The 14564-nt window shown below is 49.6% G+C and overlaps 1 protein-coding gene across 4 annotated transcripts in view; it reads right to left on the minus strand.

Moving 5' to 3' along the window:
• The window catches only part of prss35 (serine protease 35), a 39967-nt gene extending 26582 nt beyond the window's left edge, over window positions 1-13385 (minus strand). The window contains exons 1-2 of one of the 4 annotated variants that reach the window (XM_072245794.1): window positions 12589-13385; window positions 663-710 (exon numbers count right to left, since the gene is read on the minus strand). The gene's annotated coding sequence lies outside the window, so the exon portion shown is untranslated. Of the gene's footprint in view, window positions 1-662; window positions 711-12584 lie in introns of all 4 variants that reach the window. The other 3 variants (XM_072245800.1, XM_072245816.1, XM_072245807.1) reach the window with 3 other exon arrangements.
• Between the last annotated feature and the right edge of the window lie 1179 nt (window positions 13386-14564).

Genomic DNA, 14564 nt, shown 5'->3' on the forward strand with positions numbered 1-14564 from the left:
GGCAAATAAAGAAATACAACAGAATTTATGAAAAAGTGCACATACACAAATACTGATAAATAACTGATGTGCAAAAGAAGATGAATTGTGCAAATAAAGGAAAGAAAGAAATAATACTGAGAATATGATTAGGAGAGTCCTTGAAAGTGAGTCTGTAGGTTGTGGGGGAGTTCAGTGTTGGGGTGAGTGGAGTTATCCATGCTGATTCAGGAGCCTGATGGTTGTAGGGGAATAACTCTTTCTGAACCTGGTGGTGTGTGTACCTCCTTCCTGATGGCAGCAATGAGAAGAGAGCACAGCCTGGATGGTGGGTCTCCTTGATCGAGGGTGCTACTTTCTTGTGGCAGTGCTCCTTGTAGGGGTACACACTAGTGGGGAGGGCTTTGCCTGTGATAGACTGGGCTGTGCCCACTGCTCTCTGTAGGCTTTTCTGTTCCTGGGCATTGGTGTTTCCATACCAGGCCATGATGCAACCAGCTAAGATAATCTCCACTGTGCATCTGTAAAAGTTTCTCAGAGTTTTAAGTGACATGTCAAATATACGCAAACTTCTAAGAAAGTAGAGACACTGACATGCCTTCTTTGTGTCAACACTTATGTGCTGGTCTGAGGACAGATATTCTTATGTATATGGTAATGGCAAGCAATTTATAGTTACTGACCTTCTCCAGCTTCTATCCCTTGGTTCATGGACCTCTGGTTTCCTCCTCCTGTAGTCAAAAAAACAAAGGTAGTTCTGCTGGTATTGAGTGACACCCGGCCAGATTTTCAAGCTCCATTCTATATGCAGATTCATTACCTCCTTTGATTCAGTCAACAACAATGGTGTAATTGGCAAACATAAATATAGCATTGCAGCTGTACTTGTGGTCATAAATATAAACCGAATAGAGCAGAGGGCTAAGCACACAGCCTTGTGGTGCACCTGTGCTGATGGGGATTGTCGAGGAGATGTTTTTGCCAATCCCAACTGACTGGGGTCCGCAAGTGAGGAAATCGAGGATCCAATAGCAGGGAGGTATTGAGTACTAGGTCTTAGAGGTTAGTGATTAGGTTCGGGGGTATTATACTATTGAATGCTGAGCTGTAGTAGATAAAGAGCATCTTGATGTAGATATCTTCATTGTCCAGATGTTTCAGAGTTGAGTGAAGAGTCAGTGAGGTGGCATCTGCTGCTGATCTGCTGTGACCACTGGTAGCAAATTGGAGTGAATTGGATTGTTGTATTCAGTTCTGGATGTGGAAGCTTTAGAGAGGGTGCAGAGGAGATTTACCGGGAGGCTGCCTGGATTAGAGAGCATGTCTTTTGAGGAGAAGTTGAGCAAGCTAGCGCTTTTTGGAGCAAAAGAGGATGAGATGTGATCTGATCAAGGTGTACAAGATTACAAAGGCACAGACAGAGTGGATGGCCAGAGACTTTCTCCCAGGGCACAAATAGCTAATATGAGGTAATATTAAGGTGATCAGAGGAAAGTATAGGGAAAAGTCAGAGATAGGTTTTTCACCAGAGAGTGGTGGGTGCATGGAATGCATTGCCATGGATGCTGGTAGAGACAGATGCATTCGGGATATTTAAGAGACTCTTAGAAAGGCTCTTAGATAGACAAATGGGGGGAGGGAAAGGTTAGATGATCATGTAATAAGTTAAAAAGCCAGTACAACATTGCGGGCTGAAGGGCCTGTACTTGGTGCAATGTTCTATGTTCTTCGTTTTGCTTTTGCAATTTATCTTTAACTTGCATTGCCCTTTCTCTCGTGTTTACACTACAAGTTTTATTATAGTGCGGGATTCATTAATGGCTTTATCAGGACAATGCATCGCTGAACTTTTTATTCCAAGGCTGTTCCTATCTGTGAAAATAGACCACAGAACAAGTCATCTGGAACATGCTTCCCAGATGGGAGACTCATTATAGGGACGGACTATCCAGTTGGAAGACATTATTGGGTGGTGATGTTTCCTCTCTTGAACAGGGTCTCTGGAACCAATGCAACCATAGGAGATATGACCGGCACTGGTACCTCTTGGATCTTAACAATCCCACATTTTATCACACAGAGAAGACATTGAATCAGATACTCAAATCAGTTTTAATGCTCCTAGCAGTCCTACTTTCTCATCGGCCAGATACCAAAGTTCAAAGTAAATTTATTATGGAAGTACGTATACCATATAAAACTCTGAGATTCATTTGCTTGTGAGCATCCACAGGAAAACAAGGAAATGCAATCCACAAGAAACCACACATAACGAAGACCGACAAGCATGCAAGTTTCAAATCAAAATTGAGGGCTCTTCAACATTGAGGGCACGAACTGCAGGGACACTGAGAGAGAGGGTGGAGAGGCCCCGACAGTGAGTGTGCAGAGACGCCGTGAGTGAGTGTGCAGAGACACCGATAGTGAGTGTGCAGAGACGCCGTGAGTGAGTGTGCAGAGACACTGAGAGTGAGTATGCAGAGACACCGACAGTGAGTGTGCAGAGACACCGTGAGTGAGTGTGGAGAGACACCGAGAGTGAGTCTGCAGAGACACCGACAGTGAGTGTGCAGAGATGCCGTGAGTGAGTGTGGAGAGACACCGACAGTGAGTGTGCAGAGACACCGACAGTGAGTGCGCAGAGACACCGACAGTGAGTGCGCAGAGACGCCGATAGTGAGTGTGCAGAGACACCGTGAGTGAGCGTGGAGAGACGCCGTGAGTGAGTGGGCAGAGACGCCGAGAGTGAGTGTGCAGAGACACCATGAGTGAGTGTGCAGAGACGCCGTGAGTGAGTGTGGAGTGACGCCATGAGTGAGTGTGCAGAGATGCTGACAGTGAGTGTGCAGAGACGCTGACAGTGAGTGTGCAGAGACACCATGAGTGAGTGTGCAGAGACGCCGTGAGTGAGTGTGCAGAGACGCCGTGAGTGAGTGTGGAGTGACACCATGAGTGAGTGTGCAGAGACGCTGACAGTGAGTGTGCAGAGACACTGACAGTGAGCGTGCAGAGACACCGACAGTGAGTGTGTAGAGACACCGAGTGAGTGCGCAGAGACACCAAGTGAGTGTGCAGAGACAGTGAGACAGAGTTTGCAGGGACGCCGAGAGCGAGTCCGCTGGGACACCAAGAGTGAGTGTGCACTGACACTGAGAGTGAGTGTGCAGTGACTCCGAGAGTGCGCGTGCACAGACACCGAGAGTAAGTGCGCATGGACACCGAGAGCGAGTCCGCTGGGACACCGAGTGTCAGTCTGCAGGGAGACCGAGAGTGAGCGTGCACGGACACTGAGAGTCAGTCCACAGAGACACCGAGAGTGGGTGTGCATGGACACCGAGAGCGAGTCCGCTGAGACACCGAGTTTCAGTCTGCAGGGAGACCAAGAGTGAGCATGCACAGAGACCGAGAGTGAGCGTGCATGGAGAGTCAGTCCACAGGGACACCGAGAGTGAGTGTGCATGGACACCGAGAGTCAGTCCGCAGTGATTTCGAGAGCGAACGTGCTCGGACACCGAGAGTGAACGTGCGGCGACACTGAGCGTGGGTGTGCACTGACACCGAGAGAGACTGTGCACTGACACAGAGAGAGTGTGCACGGACCCAGAGAGAAAGTGTGCACGGACCCAGAGAGAGAGTGTGCACGGACACCAAGAGCGAGACCGCAGGGACACCGAGAGCGAGTGTGCACAGACACTGAGAGCGAGACCGCAGGGACAAGGAGAGTGAGTCTGCAGTGGCACTGAGTGGAAGTGTGCACAGATACCGAGAGTGAGGCTGCACCGACACTGAGAGTGAGTCTGCACCGACGCCGGTAGTGTGCCCTCAGGGACTCTGTGAGTGAGTCCGCAGGGCACCGAGGGTGAGTCCGTAGAGAGCCCGAGAGTGAGTCCACAGGGACACAGAGAGCGAGTCTGCTGGGACACCGAGAGTGAGTCCGCAGTGACTCCGAAAGCAAGCGTGCAGGGACACTGAGAGCGGGCGTACACGGAAACTGAGTGTGGGCATGCACAGACACCAAGAGTGAGTGTGCACAGACACCGAGAGTGAGTACACGCCGACACTGAGAGTGGATCTGCATAGACACTGAGGGTGAGTCCGCACAGACACTGAAAGTGAGTGTGCACAGAGACCGAGAGCAAATGTGCACCGACACTGAGAGTGAGTCCGCAGCGACACCGAGAGCGAGTGTGCACTACACTAAGAGTAAGTGTGCACGGACACCGAGAGTCAATCCGCAGGGACACCGAGAGTGAGTGTGCGCAGACACCGAGAATGAGTCTGCAGGGATACCAAGAGTGAGTCCGCAGAGACACCGAGAGTGAGACAGCAGGGACACCGAGAGTGAGTCCGTAGTGACTCCGAGAGTGAGTCCGTAGTGACTCCGAGAGTGAGTCTGCAGAGATACCGAGAGTGAGTCCGCAGAGACACCGAGAGTGAGTCCGCAGAGACACCGAGAGTGAGTCCGCAGAGACACCGAGAGTGAGTCCGCAGAGACACCGAGAGTGAGTGCGCAGGGACACCGAGAGTGAGTCTGTAGTGACACCGAGAGTGAGACAGCAGGGACACCGTGTGTGAGTCCGTAGTGACACCAGGAGCGAGTCCACAGAGACACCGAGAGTGAGTCCGCAGAGACACCGAGAGTGAGTCCGCAGGGACACCGAGAGTGAGTCCGCAGGGACACCGAGAGTGAGTGTGCATGGACACTGAATGTGAGAGTGCACGGAGACTGAGAGTGAGTCGGCAGAGACACCGAGAGTGAGTCCGCAGGGACTCCGAGAGTGAGTCCGCAGGGACTCCGAGAGTGAGCGTTCAGGGATACCAAGAGTGAGTCTGCAGGGTCAGCGAGAGTGAGTGTGCATGGACACTGAGTGTGAGAGTGCACGGACACTGAGAGTGAGTCGGCAGAGACACCGAGAGTGAGTCCGCAGGGACACCAAGAGTGAGTCCGTAGTGACACCGAGAGTGATACCGCAGGGACACTGAGAGTGAGACAGCAGGGACACCGAGAGTGAGTCCGTAGTGACACCGAGAGTGAGTCCGTAGTGACACCGATAGTGAGTCTGCAGGGATACCGAGAGTGAGTCTGCAGGGATACCGAGAGTGAGTGTGCATGGACACTGAGTGTGAGAGTGCAGGGAGACTGAGAGTGAGTCGGCAGAGACACCGAGAGTGAGTCCGCAGGGACACCAAGAGTGAGTCCGTAGTGACACCGAGAGTGATACCGCAGGGACACCGAGAGTGAGACAGCAGGGACACCGAGAGTGAGTCCGTAGTGACACTGAGAGTGAGTCCGTAGTGACACCGAGATTGAGTCCGCAGGGACACCGAGAGTGATACCGCAGGGACACCGAGAGTGAGTCTGCAGGGATAGCGAGAGTGAGTCTGCAGGGATAGCGAGAGTGAGTCGGCAGAGACACTGAAAGTGAGTCCGCAGGGACTCCGAGAGTGAGCGTTCAGGGATACCAAGAGTGAGTCCGCAGGGTCAGCGAGAGTGAGTGTGCATGGACACTGAGTGTGAGAGTGCACGGACACTGGGAGTGAGTCGGCAGAGACACCGAGAGTGAGTCCGCAGGGATAGCGAGAGTGAGCGTTCAGGGATACCAAGAGTGAGTCCGTAGTGACACCGAGAGTGAGTCCGCAGGGACACTGAGAGTGAGACCGCTGGGACGCCGAGAGCGAGTCCACAGGGACAACGAGAGTGAGTGTGCACAGACACCGAGAGTGAGTGTGCGGAGACACCGAGTGTCAGTGTGCAGAGGCACCGAGAGTGAGTGTGCACAGACACCATGAGTGAGTGTGCAGAGACACCGACAGTGAATGTGCAGAGACAGCAAGAGTACATTTGCACAGACACTAAGAGTGAGTCTGTCATCAGAGGGCACTGGGACCCAAATGGAAGACACAGACACTGAAGTACTAGGAACAGGACTTGACTAGATTAGGGACGTGACAGGATACAGATGAGGAGCAGAGACAAGAATGTAGACTTGGGCTAGGACATGGACTAGACAGGGAACCCCGACAAGGAACTATGCACTGGTAGCCTGGCCTTGGGCTCCAAGCCAGAGACTGGACAAGGACCCAGAACCTGGGTCTTGCCTTGGGCTTGGGCCCCAGAACCAGGCAAGGACATGACATGTCTATAGGACAGGACATGGCTGGGGTTTAGAGGCTTGGGACTGCAGACTGGGGTCTTGGTCTTTAGCTTGGAGACAGGCTGGGGTCTTGAGGCTTGAGCTTCTTCTTCTTCTTCTTCTATTTCCGGCAGGTTGGACACATCTGGGCGTATTACTGCCCTCCGCAGGATGTATAATTAATTATAATTCTGCTTGCAAATGCTGTATGCGCTCATTAAATAGCAACACCGCAGATTGTTTTCCTTCTCAAATTTTGTCATGTGGTTTCCAAATAATTGCATTGCCTCAAATTACATTAATTTTATTTGAATAATTTGTAAAAGTATAAGCTTCTTGCTTGAGAATATTCATTATCGCATGCTTAATATTTAAAATTGTTGTTTTCCAAGTCTATCTGCTATTTCCAAGTTTTCCTTTTCTTGAATCAGAACCTGTAGTTGTTTATTGAGATCTTAAAATTCTTCCTCAGTTGATTCCATCTTTTCATTTTATAATCCGAACGTAGATAATTCACTTTGCAACGAATTCCTTTTTCCTTTTGTAACTTTGGAATAAATTCCTCCATTTTTAATCTGTTTTCCATGTCACTGAATTTTTGACAAGCATCTTTTTCAGAAACAGTCTCCTTTAAATGCAGTACTGTTTCGTCCAATCTCTTTCCAACTCACAGTTGTTCTTATTGAGTACTTCTATTTGTTGATGGACCTGGGTTTCAACCATGTTTCTTGTAACATAAAATCTGAGGTTTTTCCTTAAATTCTGGTACATATTTCGTAAATTCTTGACCATTTGCGATGACTCCTTTCATTCCCTTTTAATATATATATATATACAGCCATTAATTTCCTGCCTCTCCTGCCTGTGAACTGTTTGATCCTCCATTCAGCAGATCTTTGACTGTTTCCCACCTAAGGTCTGTAATACCAAGATAGTTTTCTGCAGACTTGACTATAATTTTAATTTTTTCGGTTCTTTTGTCTGTTTGCGCTGAACAGTTAATTGCATCTACCATAAGGAGTACGAAATCCTTCTTATTCATAATTAGTGTGTCCTTATTTATCATATTACAACCCTCACAGTTCACCAGTTTATTATTCCCTGTATTTGTTTGCTTGAGAGCTTTTTTTCCAGCAACTGCTTTCACTGCCTCTACATAACTGATCCCTTGAGTTACTTTTACATTTTGTATCTCAGCCTCTTTCTTGCTAATGCACCCTCGATAAGCTGCACTGTGTTCCTCACCACAATTGCAGCATTTCAGCCTAGCTCCCGCCTCTCATTTCCCATATTCATGTTCTCCAGCGCATCTTCCACATCTTTGTTTCCCTCTGCAGACCGCCGCAATATGCCAGAATTTCTGACATTTAAAGCATCTTAAAGGCGGTGGTATATATATTCTGACCTCATAACACATATACCCTAAATAAGCTTTAGTCGGCAATCTCTCTTCATCAAAGTTGATCGTAACCGATAAACTATTACACTTTTTCTCGTTTCTTGTAACTTTCAAACGTTTGGCCTCAATAATTTTTGCTCCTTTTATGTTCTGTTTAATCTCATCCATAGTAACTTTTGTTGGTATACCCGAAATAACTCCTCTAGTCCACTTTCTATTGTTGGGTATTGAGCATTGTACTTTTTAGCCGTCTATTTTATTTAATCTTATCACTTTGCCTTCTTGAGCACTGTCCCGACAAATCAGTAATAGCGATCCATTTCATAAAATCTTTGCTTTTTTGACTTCACCTATAAGTTTGTTGATTATCTTCGTCAAATGAATCCGGTTCCATTCACCAAAAGACGCTCTGTCTTCGCTCAGTGTTATGATTGCTTTAATCTCATCCTCTTTCCATTGTTTTGCTATCCTATTTTGTTTGTCCCCTGACTCCTTAGAGTTTGACATCTCATACCTCGGTTTCCTTTCCTCACTCTCTTCATTCCATTCCTCTATCTCAAACTCACTTTCACTATCCGTCAACCTGTTCATCCTACAGGATATTTTCTTCATCAACTCAGCAATTGCAGCCTCCATGCTCTTTTCCAACTCCACCAGCCAACTCAAATTTCCAACTCCACACTCTCAGCCCCAGTTCCAACTCAGCTCAACTCAACTCAGCACCCCACTCCCAATTCTCTTTCACTCTTGCCAACTCCCATCGAGGTTTGAGCTTGGAGACAGGCTGGGGTCTTGAGGCTTGAATTTGGAGACAGGCTGGGGTCTTGAGACTTGAATTTGGAGACAGGCTGGGGTCTTGAGGCTTGAATTTGGAGACAGGCTGGGGTCTTGAGACTTGAATTTGGAGACAGGCTGGGGTCTTGAGACTTGAATTTGGAGACAGGCTGGGGTCTTGAGGCTTGAGCTTGGAGCCTGTCATGGTTCCGTTTGGCTGTTCCCCTTTAACGCTCCTTTCTCCCTGATTATGCCCTAATTTCAGCCATTAGATTTCCAATTGCTGCTGGTTTACTTAATTACGGTACACCTGGTTTGCATCAGAGACTGTGAAATAAGTACGATGGCGTCACTACACAGGTTGCCAGGTTGTTGGTCCATCTTCATTCTCTTGTCCGATTAGAACCGTTATTTCTAAGTTTAGTTCCAAGTTCAGCTCTAGTTTCCAGATAGTCCCTGTAAACCCCGTCTCCTTGTCAAGATTCCTCCGGGTTGCTGTTCTATGTCTACATCTACGCCAGCATCCCCAACTCAGTCGACGTGCCGGTGTCGTGCACTTGGGTTCTCAGTACCCCCATGCAACAGAAGAAACTGGCCAACATGAACCCAGCGGACACAAATCCTCTGCAACAAGCCCTCGCCAGCTAGGGCTCCCTACTGGGCTTGTACGATCAGCTGCTTCAGGAAGTCATGGAAAACCTCCGTTCCCTGTCAGGAAACATAAGAAAGGTTGACCGAGTATCCGCCCATCTTACCCCGTCGACTCCGGGAACTCCATCTATCCAGCCCAGACAGCCTGTAGTGGCGACGCCCGATGCGCCAACAACACGTCCGCTAAGAGATCCGCGTGTCCCTGAACCAGAACCCTACGCTGGAGATCTGGGGAAGTGCCAGGCTTTTCTGCTGCAATGCTCCTTGGGCTATGTCCACATTACGCCAGATAATTTTGAAAATGCCGGTTTTGAGTAAAAACGACAGGCTTTAGCGTTTTTCAAAATATCTCTGTCCACACTGTATATTTGGGCGAGCCTCCTTCTACTGGGCATGCACAGGACACACAGAAAACGAGCGAAGAGGAAACGGTATACTTGGTGCACACTTGTCTAGTTACAGAGTAGGAAAGACTATAAAGGAATTGCTCTTGGCTCTCGCGCAGGAGGACTTAAACTGAAAAAAAAAACAAATACTGGAGCGTATGGAGGCAACCGACTGGGAGTTCATGGACAGTATGACCCGGCTGACGACGAACATTGAAAAACTGACTAATCCTGTTGCATTAATAAAGCACCTTGTTAAATATATAAAACACGTCTGCATCAGTGTTATCTTGTATTTCCATACAATGATACATTAGGCTGTTACACATCTATTGTCAGAGAAGTACGTGGCATAAATAGGTAAATCACCTTCATACAAGCAAGGACAGAAAACAGGGCAAAGTGAGTATACTTATTTATTCAGTAAGCTATGGGTCAAAGTATTTGGTGAGTACATTTCTAACTCTTCTGGCTTCAGTCTCATTGCCGTCTGTTCTGAAATTGTTAGGTATGTGGGGGGTTGCGTTCAAGAAAACAGCAAAATGCTGCGCTGCGGCCATCTGTTCCGGCACGTCATGACAGCGTTTTTAAACAGTCAAACAAGCTCACTTTACAATTTAACTCTCACCCCGTTCACACCGACTGCGCGTTATAACAGCCGTCCGGCAGTGCTTGCACAGTACCAAGCAGAAGCAGAAAAAGCAGTGTTGTTGTGGTGATGTCATGACAGCGTTTTTAAATCTCTCCATTTACCCCGTACACACTACAACGGATATTAGGTGTTTTCAGATTTATTCGCTCTGGAGACTGTTTCTGGAAAATCTCTGTTTTCGGGGGATGAAAACGCCATTTTAGTGTTGACAGAGATTCAAAATGAAGAGAAAAAGCTTTGTTTAAAAAATTTTCAGGCGTAGTCAGGACGTGGATCTGTCCGTGGCGTATGTGGATGGCTGCTGCTCGAACACCTTACGTTATGGGATTGTTGCGAGGAAATGCCTTAGCATGGGCCACTGCGATTTGGGATAATCAGCCAGAGACCTGCTCTTCCTTCCCCACCTTCATCTCAGAAATAAGGAAAATTTTTGACCATCCCATCCATGGTAAAGATGCTGCTAAGCGGCTACTCACCCTCCATCAAGGCTCACGTAGTGTTGCCGAATACTCCGTGGAGTTCTGGATGCTAGCGGCCGACTCGGGCTGGAACGATGTGAGGTATTCCAGCAAGGCCTCTGCGACAAGGTAAAGGACGAGTTGGTGGCTAGGGATGACACGAACAGCCTGGATTCATTGATCACCCTAGCCACCAGGCTGGACAACCGACTCCGAGAACGACAGAGGGAGAGAACCAGTCGTCCAACTCCTTTGGCCACCCCACGGCACGCTTTACCATCTACTCCCAGCCCTAACCTCTCTCCTCCTCCCACTCCTAGAATAGCATCCGGCCCGGCCGTTTCCACCACCCCGGGAGAGGAACCAATGCAGCTGGGACGGAGCCGTCTTTCTCCCTCCAAGCGGCTCCAGAGATTAAGAGCAGGGGATTGTTTCTGCTGTGGTCAGTCTGGCCATTTTCGTGCTACTTGTTCCCTTCGGCCAAAAGGGAGGGCTCACCAGTAGAAAGGGAGACCCTGATGAGTCAGACCACATTCCCTTCTGTCCCCCAATCTCAGATGCAAGTCCAAGCCACTGTAAGCTACAACCAATAGCCCCTGTTCTTGTCTGCCTTGATAGACTCCGGTGCTGAGGGGAATCTGTTGGATGAAAACATAGCTTCCAAAGCCGGAATTCCTCCGGAGCTGTTGAGTACTCCTTTGGAAGCCCGGGCACTGGGCGGAAGACTTCTGGCCCGAGTCACTCACTGTACCCCACCACTGTCTTTGGTTCTCTCTGGGAACCATCGGGAACAGGTACAATTTAACTTAATCTCTTCTCCTCAAGCTCCAATAGTTCCTGGGTACCCCTGGTTAAGCCAGCATAACCCTTACATTGATTGGTCCACCGGGAAGATAGCCCGCTGGAGTCTGTTTTGTCATGCCACTTGTCCGCAGTGGGCCCTGTGACGCCAAACCAAGTAATCAGACGATTGATGATAATGAGAGAGATAAGGGAGACAATGGAGAAACATTCAAAATGTTAATGAGAGAGGAGAGAGAGATTAACGGAAAAGGAACATAATTCAGAATATCGACAGACTGGTTGCTTTGAACCTGAACTGTTTGAAGTTTGATGGACAGGCGATACCCCAGCAGGGGGATAAAAAGAACAAGTTCGCTAAGGCACGGGACACCATGAGATCACGAGATAATGAGACCCTGGAAGAGCTGTGTGCCCCCACAAGTTGGTGGGAGTTTGGAGGTCCAGTTCGTGGGAACCGACCATAGACTCACAGGGTGAAAAGGTACGATCGGTGGGAACCTGGTGTGTGTGTCCGCCCTTGCCTGGGTGTCGGGTTCACTGCGGAAGAACGGTCGTATCCAGAACGGAGGGGTCACAGTCGGTGACCACAGCGGGATAGAAGACATAAAAGGGTCCACCCGAAACCAACTGTGAAGAGCATCAAAGGTCTGCCTGAATCAAACTGCACCCGCCCCTCTCCAATGGCACAACAGCGATTACTGCGAACTGTACTAAGCTGAACTGAACTCTGCGTCAATTAAGACTGACCATTTTACCCCTTGACTGCGATAGAGGTTGGGTGATCCCTATTACCCTAGTTCTGTGTACACGTGTGTATTATCATTGCTAACCTATTGCATTTATATCCTTACGATTAGAGTACTGTGTTATTTATTTCCTTAATAAAACTTTATTAGTTCCTAGTAATCCAGACTCCACCGAGTGGTCCATTTCTGCTGGTTTGGCAACCCAGTTACGGGGTAGGTAACAGCCCTTTCCCCTGTAAAAACCACCTCGACCTCACCTGCCGTTGAACCCCCTGACTTATCTAGGGTTCCAGTGGAGTACCACAACCTGGGACAAGTGTTTAGTAAACAACGCGCCCTTTCCCTGCCTCCACACCGACCATACGATTGTGCTATCGACCTTCTCCCCGGAGCTCCTCTGCCCACTAGTCGGCTGTTTAACTTGTCCCGACCAGAGAGGGAAGCAATGGAGGGTTACATCAGTGAATCTCTCGCGGCGGGCATCATCCGACCCCCGTCCTCCCTGGCGGGCGCAGGGTTATTTGTGGGGAAGAAGGATGGTTCCCTACGTCCCTGCAACGACTTCCGAGGCCTAAATCATATAACCATAAAGAACAAGTACCTACTGCCTCTGATAAGTTCTGCGCTCGAACCACTTCACGGAGCCACCATCTTCTCGAAGTTGGACCCGAAGCGCCTACCATCCGGTCCGAATAAGGGAAGGGGACGAGCGGAAGACGGCATTCAATACCCCTTTAGGCCATTTTGCGTACTTGGTCATGCCTTTTGGCCTCACCAATGCCCCTGCAGTCTTTCAAGCCTTGATTAACGATGTACCACGAGACTTTATTAAACGCTTTGTGTTTGTCTATCTGGATGACATCCTAACCTTTTCCAGCAGTCGCCAGCAACACATGCTTCATGTCCGTCAATTCCTGCAGAGGCTGCGGGAGAATAAGTTATTCATAAAGGCGGAAAAGTGCGAATTCCACGTCCCCTCGGTCAGCTTCTTAGGTTATATCATCGAGAGCGGACAGGTGAGAGCTGATCCCGAGAAGATCCGGGCTGTGACGGAGTGGCCCAAACCCACCGACCGCAAGCAACTCCAACGGTTCCCGGGGTTTGCGAACTTCTGTCGTCGGTTCATCAGAAACTACAGTCAGGTGGCGGCTCCCCTGACTCGACTTATCTCAGCTGCCACATCTTTCCGTTGGAACTCTGAGGCGGACTCAGCATTCGCGGAACTAAAGAGGCGCTTCACGTCTGTTCCCGTTCTGATTCAATCGGACCCCTCCTGTCAATTCATTGTGGAGGTTGACGCCTCCGACTCCGGGGTGGGAGCGGTACTGTCCCAACGTTCGGGCCCGGATCAGAAACTACATCCCTGTGCCTTCTCTCGCCGACTATCTCCCGCTGAATGAAATTACGACGTGGGGAATCGGGAGCTACTGGCGTTGGAAGAATGGAGACACTGGTTGGAGGGGGCGGAACACCCGTTCATCGTCTGGACAGACCATAAGAACCTTGAATATATCCAGACCGCCAAACGCCTGAATTCTCGCCAGGCCCGTTGGGCATTATATTTTGGCCGGTTCAGGTTTACCCTCACCGATCGTCCGGGGTCCAAGAACGGAAAGCCCGATGCTCTCTCCCGTCAATACGTTTCCGAGGAGGACCTTCCCAACTCCTGTGTAGTGGCTACCCTCACCTGGGAGATCGAGTCCAGAGTCAAAGAGGCCCAACGGATTCAACCTGACCCAGGCATCGGACCTCCCAATCGCCTCTTTGTACCTGATTCTGTCTGATCGCAGGTTCTCCAGTGGGGGCACACTTCTCGTTTCGCCTGCCACCCTGGAATCGATCGGACTCTGACTCTTCTGAAGAGACATTTCTGGTGGCCCTCCATGGACGCTGACGCCCGTTCCTATGTCTCTGCCTGTTCCGTCTGCGCCTGTGGAAAAGCTGCCCATCGGCCACCTGCGGGATTGCTACGTCCCTTGCCTGTCCCTGGTCGTCCCTGGTCACACATCGCTCTGGATTTTGTCACCGGTCTACGCCCTTCATGTGTAAACACTGCCGTATTCACTGTGGTGGACTATTTCTCCAAGTCGATGCATTTTGTAGCCCTCCTTAAACTCCCTTCCACGCAGGAGACCGCAGACCTTCTCGTCACCCACGTTTTCCGACGTCACGGAATCCCTTTGGATATTGTCTCCAACTGGGGACCTCAATTCATTTCGCAAGTTTGGAGATCTTTTTGTCGAGCCTTGGTGCCTCAGATAGCCTATCGTCCGGTTTTCACCCATGGACGAACGGGCAAACGGAGCGGGTCAACCAGGAGTTGGAGGCGGCGTTACGTTGTCCGACAGCCAACAACCCGTCTACCTGGAGCAATCATCTCGCATGGGTAGAATACGCACACAACTCTCTGGTCAGCACTGTGACGGGAAAATCTCCCTTTGAATGCTCTCTTGGTTATCAACCCCCGCTGTTTCCCGCCCAGGAAGAAGAGATTGCATTGCCGTCAGTCCAGGCCCATATACACAGGTGCCAAAAAATCTGGGAAGACACTCGCACGGCCCTGCTTCGCTCAGCCAACTGT

This window comes from Mobula birostris, chromosome 2 (assembly GCF_030028105.1).
Source record: "Mobula birostris isolate sMobBir1 chromosome 2, sMobBir1.hap1, whole genome shotgun sequence".
Taxonomy (NCBI): Eukaryota; Metazoa; Chordata; class Chondrichthyes; order Myliobatiformes; family Myliobatidae; genus Mobula; species Mobula birostris.